Here is a 9810-nt window from a genome sequence, read left to right on the forward strand (position 1 = left end):
TTGTTTCTTTTGTCGGGCGTAGATTTACTCTGTTTTTTGCAACACCCATTGGCGAGTGAACGTCATCCCACTGAAAACCACACTGCATCGGACGAAAACCGCACCACAGCAGACAGTCAAGTGAACTTCATGATTTACTTTTGTCGGACATAAACTTTCTCGCACAAGTTTTTGTTGTCTTTTTATCAACTTTTTTTGAACGGAAGTGGACCGCAACACTCCTGAAAGTGAACCGCAACACTACCAAAAGTGAACCTCATGAGGTTTTGTTGTCTTTTTTCGTACTTATTAATTTTTTGCGCGCGTTGACCAAGCGAGTGGACCACAGGGACTGAGCGAGTGAACTACATCTAATATAGAAGCAAGGTTCATTTTGAGATCTTTTTTGTTTTGTGTTTACCAAGTGGAAAACATAGGAGTTTTATAGCATACAAAATCGACACTCTCCACCAGCCAAATCACAGTAATGAACTGTAGTTTTTACAATGAAACTAATGAAGTGCACTTTTCAACAACAACAAAATTGAGTAATGGGGCATCCAATAGAACTGCATCACTTCATCTTTTCCTACAAAAATTAGTAAAATGAACCTCAATAGCAAACCATAGCGGACTTCATTTGCACTTCACGTCGGGCGTGGGTGAATCACAACACCATCAAGTGAACCGCGGCACTACCGAAAGTGAACCTCATGTGTTTTTGTTGTTTATTCTAACATTTTTTATGAACAAGTGGGCCCCAGAGACGAGGGCAAGTGAACGGCAACATTTCTTATTGAATGATGAATCGCAATACACTTTTTCTAGATTTTCAAACATTTTGTTTTGAGCCGCAAAGGTCTCCCAGCCGGACTGCATCAGGAAATGCCCTCCTTTTCCTCCGGTGATTTTCACAATTTTCTCAATAATTGAAACACACTTCATACATAAAACAAAATTTAGTCACACATAAATAAACAAACTGCACTATAGCGAGAGGTGACCCCTCCTTGTCGTCACAGGAAACTACAACCCATGCCGCCATGCGCAGCCAAACTATATGCTGCCACCAACTGCGATGCCCGCTACTGTTGCTGCAGCGCCCGGAAGTGTACTGCAGTGATACCACACACATCCAAAATCTGAAAAACGCAAAGAAGAACTGAACGGCAGCAACTTGTCCAAGTATTCATCACATAACTGCATAGTGATGTATTGATGTACATGCACACTCGCTCGGCACTACGACGCCGCATGCCTTGTATGGGCGTGCTCGTGGCAAATTGCACTCAAGCATGGTGTGGGGGAGGAGTAGCTCGTTGGTGGCTAAGCTAAAGAGGAAAAAGGAGGCCTCGACACTCCTCCTCGGGCCTCCCTTGAATCGATTGTCCACGAGGGATGTGGTGTATGGAGGAGTGGGATGGAGAGATGGTGTTCATAGGAGAAACGGGTGTCCGGGAGGGGAGATGGAAAGGAGCTCCGGCCGGATGGTGGATCTGCACTTCACCATGTATCCCCGGTGAGCTGCACTGGCACGACAACCAAGTACAGCAACCGAAGGTGTCGTGGATCTAGGACTGACAGTTAAATGGGGGGTAGGTATGAGGAGGCAAGGTCCTAGCTATGGCGAAGTTGTGGACACGAGTTTTACGAGTTCAGGCCCTTCGCGGAGGAAGTAACAGCCCTACGTCTCGGTGCCCTGAGGCGGTTGATTGGATTGCGTATGTGTGTGTGTTTATAGAGGGTGCGAACCCTTGTCTCAGTGGAGGGGGTGGCTTATATAGAGTGCGCCAGGACCCCAGCCCGCCCATGTTACAAAGGGTTTAAGGTACATAAATAGGTGGCGTTACTGGTAACGCTAGTCTTAAATGCCTTAATGGCCTTAAAGATTACAAAGTGGGCACTTGCCCATTGCTGTTCTAGATGACTCCTGGTCTTCAAACAGGTCGAATGGATTCTTGTATGGTTGAATGATCGTGTGGTCGAGTGACCCAAACAAGGAGGGGTCTTCGAGTGACTGGTAGGTCGAGTGGATTGCACTCGACACCTTTGTTGGGCCCTCCCTGTTGTCTCTTGAGCTTCTTTGCTTCTAAGACAGTGACCTTGGATAGGACGTATAGGTCAGGCCTATTACCCTACCCCAGGTCTATGTCCTCATAAGGAGGCCAATGGCATAGGTGTGACGAGGCCGTTCAGAGAAAGAGCAGAATAGGGGAGATGGCCACGGGAGGAGGAGGTGAGGCCGGAGACCGCCAGATCTCCTCGCCCCGTCATCTGCAAGCTCATCGGAGGAGCCGGCCGGAGCACAGCGCCACCGGCCATTAGGGAGGGGGATCCGGTCGTCTTTGTACTCCACGGCCATCAGGGAGGCCGGATCCGGCGAGTTCGCCGGTGGTAGCGCGGGATCCCCGTAGCTGATCCGGGGATTGGGGAGATGGGTCGCGCGTCGGCGCTTGCGAAGCCGGCCACTGGAGAGGAGGGGCGATAGTGGGAGGGTGGTCCGCGCACGCTGTTGGTGGAGTCGTCGGGGTCTGGGCGGTGTGCATCGGGGCAAGTAGATGGTGGGCCAACACCTTTGTTGGGCCCTCCCTGTTGTCTCTTGAGCTTCTTTGCTTGTCAGACAGTGACCTTGGATAGGACGTATAGGTCAGGCCTATTACCCTATCCCAGGTCTATGTCCTCATCATTAGCCCCCAAATGGATTGAGGTCTGAGTGAAAAGAAGGTTGAAGTTGATCTTGTCTTGAGTCTTGTGTTTGCCAATTATTCACTTCTGAACAGAGGCAGGTGTTGGAATTTCAGCTTCGTTTCAGTCGCCTTGATCGATTCAGAAATTGCCGATTGGTTTTATAACGTCACCCGTCGAGCGTTGTCTTTGACGGGAAATCTTTGGCATGACAAGTTGCGGCGGATCCCAGATTTTGCAGGATTCGAAATTTCGGGAGAAGCGCGCTGGATGGAGCGCGCCGTGGTAAGCGGAGTGGATAAACAGGAGCGTTTTGATTTCCGCACCACCTTTTTCGCCACGTATCTCGTGTGCGACTGTTGAGGGTTTTGAGAGGATCACCCGGGCCCACGCGTCAGCCACTCGGAAGTGGGCCTTCAAAAGCGGCAAGGCGGAGGCATCTGCACTGTGCGCGTCCATTATCCTTCTTCTTCCTCTTGTTCCACCACCGCATCCGGCTTCTCTGCTCTCGACGCCGCTGCTCCGCCGCCATGAGAAAGGAAAAGACGGCGGCGCTGGAATGCGTGAAGAAGGCGATGGGGGCGGCGAAGGGCAAGAAGATGAATTGGGGATCTTCGTCGCGCTCGGGGCTGCCGCCAGGTTGGATCCAGGGTGATTGGATCCAATCTTCGATTCGGCAAGAAGATTTAGATGAGCTGTCTGAGTCAGGGTTGGTCGTCCATAAAGCCGCCCGGTTGCTGGAGGGGGAGACGGAGCCGCAGCCGCGGCCGGGTGAGTGCATTCTGCTTGACACTCATGTCGACCGTGGTTTCTCGCTTCCTCCGCATCCTTTTTCTGGGGTTTCTTGAATTTCTTCGGGGCCCAACTCCATCATTTTACTCCCAACACCATCACGTATCTTGATGCGTTCGTGTCCATGTGCGAGAATTTCTTGGGGTGTCGACCGCACTAGGGTCTTTTCAAGCACATTTTCACCATCCGATCCCAGACAGTGAAGAAAGCAAATTCAAATGATGAGAAAACCCACGTTTTCCAGATGTGTGGGGGTTTGGGTATCCGGAAGAGGAAGAGGAGTTCTTTTCCTCCAATGAATCTTCCTGAGTCGGTCAGAGGCTGGCAGTCGACCTGGTTTTACTGCAAGGATATCACGACTCCAGGCCAGTCGACTGGACTTCCTCCTTTTTCTTTCGACCGTGTTCAGACTCCTTCCTCGATGAAAGTGACCTCCGCGGAGAAGGCGGAGACAGGCATGCTGGTCGAGAGGGTGGTCCAGCTGATCAACCAAGGCATCACTGTTGGTGTTCTGGGAACGGGGGTCCCCAGACTTGCCTGCCTGCGGCCTGCGGCGTGGCTCAAAAGGGGGCCCAGCACGGCCCATCTTCATCAACACAGACCCAAGACCCTCGTGAGGGGCCAAGCCTCATGGGGCGGACGACGTGGAGCTTCCTCAGGCACGGCCTCATCAGGCTGGCTTGCGAGGAGGCGGAGAGATCAAGGCGGGGTACCTCACGAGGTGCCCGTGACGCAAGCCATGACGACCAAAGGCGCCAGGCGGGTGCCAGCCCACGCAGCGTCCTCCTTTCCTCTTTGGTGCAAAGGGGGCAAGCACAGCCGCGGAGTACCGAGGCGTCAGGCAAAGGTTGCCATTTCGGTGCAACAAGACCAAGACCAGGAGGACTGCAAGATGGAGGTCATCGTGGAGCCCAAGACGGCGTCACCACCAGAGCTTTGTGCAGACGAAGACTACTTTTGTCAGGATAGCTAGTACTAGCTGCCCCCCTTCAAATTAGCCCGCCATTGTTAGCTCCCTTCCCACTCGATATTTGGGAAGAGGACCAGGGCCTCTATAAATAGGACCGGCCACCCACAGAACAAGGGGAGGAGAGAGAGGGAGGACAAAGAGGAGAAGACGAGAGAAGGGGGAAGAGAGGAGAGAATCAGAATCAGAGAGAGAGAGAGAGAAGGGTGACTGAACTCCTCCCAGTAGTTCATCTCCCCAGCCAAGAGCAGACCCTCGCGAGGCTGTTCTTGCTTGTATTGTTCATCATCATCAGCCCAAGAGGCAATCCACCACACCACACACTGGAGTAGGGTATTACACCACAACGGTGGTTGGAACCAGTATAAACCCTGTGCCATTCGTGTTGTTCTTTCCATAGCTTAGATCTTAGCGCGGCGGAGGGGTGCAGGTAGGTAGGAGGCGAAATCTCCGCGCGCACCCCAGTGTTTGAACCTCAAGGGTCTGCCGGAACCCGAAATCCGACATTTGGCGCGCCAGGTAGGGGTGCACCGGAGTTTTCTCTTCCGCCACCGCCACGGCCTGCCTCGCGATGAGTAGTGCATCGCCCGTTCCGGCTGCCGGCGCCAGCACGGGGGCCAGGGGGCTCCGAGCCCTGGCCCCAGCCCTGCAACGAGAACGGTGGCTGGACAAGTTCGAGCCAACGACGCCGCCGCGCTACGGCGGCGCGACAGATCCGCTGGCCTTCTTGCCGGCGAGCGAGGAGGCCCCCCCTTGAAGCTGGAGGTGACGATAGGGTCATGGCCAACTGGCTCCCCATGGACCTCACCGGCGCTCCGCGTCCATGGCTGCTCCACCTGCCGTCAACCTCCGTGGCCTCTTGGGAAGAGCCCCGCAGCCTCTTCCCTGCCCATCGCGCTACACCAACACCCCCGGTCGTCGCGGCCCTCCTGGGCGGCTCGCAGGCGCTGCCTACAAGTAACCACGTCAAGTCGTTCATCCGCCGGGTCAGTGCCGCTTCCACGCGGCAGGGGGCTCTCCCGGACTGGGCGGCGTCCAAGGCCGACTTGACCTTCATCTCGGAGGACCACCCCTCCAACTCGGCCTGCTCGGGCGCGCTCCCCATGCTGTGCACCCCCACCATCTGCTAGGTGGCCGTCACCAGAACTCTCATCGATGGCGGTGCGGGCCTCAGCGTGCTCTCGGTCGAGGCCTTCAACCTCCTCTGCATACCCCTGGAATGGCTGCAACCCAGCCGGCCCTTCTCAGGAGTTGGGGGCGGATCATCCAGCTCCTTGGGACAGATCCGGCTCACAGTAACCTTCGGCACCTACAACAACTTCCGCACGGAGCTGGTCGACTTCAACATCGCCCCCATCGGCCTCCCCTACAACACCATCCTCGGCTACCCAGCGCTGGCCCAGTTCATGGCCGCGACGCACCCAGCGTACAACCTCATGAAGATACCCGGGAGCAGCGGTGTCCTCGCCGTGCACGGGGACACCGGAGACGCGCTGCGGGTACTCAAGCTCACCTTCAAGACGGCGGCGTCGGCACAGCCCGCCGGCTTGGAGACCCCCAAGCCCAAGGGGGCTGCACCCGCCAAGAAGAAACAGTTGTTCACCCAAGACAAGGCAGAAACCAAGCAGATACCCGTCGATGAGGACGGGTCCACCAACGCCACTTTCACCATAGGCGCCAACCTCGAACCCGAGCAGGAGGAGGCCCTGGTCGGGTTCCTGCACTCAAACAAGAAGGTATTCGCTTGGGAGCCTGATCAGTTGGCAGGGATCCCTAGGAGTGTAATCGAGCATCACCTCAACGTGTGCCCCAACGTGCGCCCTGTGAAGCAGAAGGGCAGGCGGCAGTCCACAGAAAAGCAGGCCTTCATCGTCCAAGAGACCCGCAAATTAGAAGCCGCTGGGGTCATTCACGAGGTCTGATACCTGGATTGGTTGGCCAACCCTGTCGTTGTGCCAAAGAAGGGAGGGAAAGAGCGCATGTGTGTCGACTTCACCAACCTCAACAAAGCGTGCCCGCAAGATCCGTTCCCGCTCCCCCGCATCGACCAGATCGTCGATTCCACCGCGGAATGCGACCTGCTATGCTTCTTGGATGCCTTCTCTGGGTATCACCAGATCAAGATGGCGGTAGAAGACGTCGAAAAGACAGCCTTCCTAACCCCGTGTGGGGTGTACTGCTACACATGCATGCCATTCGGGCTGCGTAACGCAGGGGCGACCTTTCAGCGGCTGATGCACATCACCTTGGGCCCACAGCTCGGGAAGAATGTTGAAGCTTACGTCGATGACATTGTGGTAAAGTCTTGGGAGGCCAGGACCCTGATACAAGACCTGGAGGAAACCTTCACGAGCCTCAACGTAGTGAACCTACGGCTCAACCCAGAGAAGTGTGTGTTCGCAGTTCCCTCAGGCAAGCTTTTGGGTTTCCTCGTGTCCCACCGAGGCATCGAGGCTAACCCGGAAAAGGTCAAGGCGGTGGAAGACATGAGCCCACCAAAGACCCTCAGAGAAACGCAGAAGATCACTGGGCGCGTGACCGCGCTAGGGCGCTTCATATCCAAGTTGGGGGAACGAGCGTTGCCCTTCTTCTAGCTAATGAAGAAAAAGGGGCCCTTCGAGTGGACTGAAGAGGCCGACAAGGCGTTCCAGGATCTCAAGAGATACCTGACCAGCCCGCCGGTCATGGTGGCTCCGCGCCATCAAGAGCCCCTAGTGCTTTACCTCGCCGCCACTCCCTACTCCGCCAGCGCGGCCCTGGTGGCGGTTAGAGAGGAGCATCGAATCAGAAGCGCAGCAGCAGCCCGGGACAAGGCAAAACAGGAACAAGGAAGGCCCACAGGAACCGCCACCGCGGCTGAGGAGGATCAGCCGCCGTAGAGGAGTGCACCGGAGGCAGAAGAGGCCCCTCTCCCAGATGGCCAGCCTCAGGAGGCCTCATCGCCTAAAGAGGCGCCACGGTCTTCGAAGGGAGCCGCCAGCACTGACGCACCCAACCTCGTTGAGCACCCGGTGTACTTTGTCAGCACGGTGTTGCGGGATGCGAGGGCGCGGTACCCCATGCCTCAGAAACTCCTCCTCGCGCTACTGGTGGCCTCGCGCAAGCTGCGGCACTATTTTCAGGGTCACCCCATCAAGGTCGTCTCGTCATACCCCCTGGAGAGAGTGCTCAGGAGCCCTAACTCAGCTGGAAGGGTCGCTGCGTGGAACATAGAACTGCAAGCGTTTCAGCTCGAATTCAGCACGACCAGAGTCATCAAGGGAGCAGCGTTGGCAGATTTTGTGGCAGAATGGACAGAGGCACCAGGCCTCAAGGCCGGCGAGGATCGGTCCCTCTCCCCGGGAAGCGAGGCACCAGAAGGATGGGTCATGTACTTTTATGGGGCGTTCTCCAGGCATGGCGCAGGGGCTGGGGCGGTGCTTATATCGCCCACTCAGGACAAGCTCTACTACGCTGTGCAGCTCTGTTTCCAGCGAGGTGAAAAGGTCTCCAACAACATAGCGGAGTATGAAGGTTTAATAGCGGGCTTGAAGGCCGCAGCTGCCCTGGGGGTGAAACGCCTCACCATCAAGGGCGATTCGCAGCTCCTTGTCAATTTCTCCAACAAGGTGTACTAGCCGAAAGATGAGCACATGGAAGCCTACCTTGCGGAGGTCCGCAGGATGGAGAAGTAGTTCGGGGGGTTGGAGTTGCAGCATGTGCCCCGTGGCACCAATCAGGAGGCCAACGACATCGCCAAACGGGCGTCCAGGCGGTTACCTCAGGAGCCTGGCATTTTTGAGGAGCGGCTCTTCAAGCCCTCAGCCCTACCGTCGTTGTCAAACACGGCTCAGCCTCGGGAGGAGCTCCCTCAGCCACCTGCCTTAGGAGCTCCGGCCTGTGGCCCGGCCTCAGGAGCACGCCTGCTCCTGACGATGGAACCTCAGGAGAGATGCTGGATCACGGAGCTCCGGAGTTACTTAACACAAGGGACCCTGCCGGAGAAGGAGGAGGAAGCGGAGCGAGTGGCATGCCAGGCCACGGCATACTGCATCAAGGATGGAGAGCTCTACCGGAAGCGACCAAACGACGTGTACCTGCAGTGCATCTCCAGGGAGCAAGGGAAGGAACTGCTGGTGGATATACACGGCGGAGACTGTGGACATCATTTATCATCACGGATCCTCGTCGGCAAGGCGTTCCGCAGTGGTTTTTATTGGCCCACCGCCCTCAATGACGCCGTCGAACTAGTGAAAGCTTGTGAGGCCTGCCAGTTCCACGCCAAGCAGATCCATCAGCCAGCAGGAGGCCTGCAGACTATACCCCTTTCATGTCCGTTCGCAGTATGGGGGCTGGACATCTTGGGCCCGTTTCCTCGGGTGCCTGGGGGCTACCACTACCACTACGTTGCCATGGACAAGTTCACCAAGTGGGCTGAAGTAGAGGCTGTCCGCACCATTCCCGCGGGTTCCGCGGTCAAGTTCATCAAGGGCATCGTGAGCCGGTTCGGGGTGCCGAACCGCATCATCACGGACAACGGTTCGCAGTTCACCAGTAACCTCTTCAAAACATACTGTGCTAACCTTGGAACGCAGATATGCTACGCTTCGGTGGCGCACCCCCGAAGCAACGGCCAAGCCGAGCGAGCCAACACAGAGGTCCTGAGGGGTCTCAAGACCAGGACGTTCAAGAAGAAGCTGGAGGCCTGCGGCAGAGGTTGGTACGACGAGCTTCAGTCCGTGTTGTGGTCCATCCTCACAACCGCGACCAAGCCGACTGGAGAGACCCCGTTCTTCCTGGTCTACGGAGCCGAAGCGGTCCTCCCTCACGAGGTCAGACATCGCTCCGCGCGGGTCCTGGCGTTCGACGAGGCGCAGCAGGACGCCATACGGGGGATGGACCTCGTGCTGGGGGAGGAACGTCGCCGAGAAGCCGCGCTGCGAGCGGCGAGGTACCAACAGGCACTGCGGCGATATCACTGCCGCAACATCCGCCCCAGAACTCTCGAGGTAGGCGACCTCGTGCTCAGGTGGGTTCTCTCCAGGGAGGGGCTGCACAAGCTCTCTCCCATGTGGGAGCGCCCGTTCAAAGTTGTTCATGTTTCCAGGCCCGGCTCCGCGCGCTTGGAGACTTAGGAGGGGGTGCCGGTCCAGAACACATGGAACATCCAGCACCTCCGGAGGTTCTACCCCTAAAAAGGCCCAGAGCCTGTGAAGAAGGCGAATGCCTGTGAAGCTGTCGCGTTTTGGAAAAGGCCCAGAGCCTGTGAAGAAGGCGAATGCATGTGAAGCTGTCGCGTTTTGGAAAAGGCCCAGAGCCTGTGAAGAAGGAGAATGCCTGTGAAGCTGTCGCGTTTTGGAAAAGGCCCAGAGCCTGTGAAGAAGGCGAATGCCTGTGAAGCTGTCGCG

The sequence above is a fragment of the Triticum urartu genome, chromosome 6A (genome assembly GCF_056163025.1).
Source record: "Triticum urartu cultivar PI428250 chromosome 6A, HENAU_Tu73, whole genome shotgun sequence".
Lineage (NCBI taxonomy): Eukaryota > Viridiplantae > Streptophyta > Magnoliopsida > Poales > Poaceae > Triticum > Triticum urartu.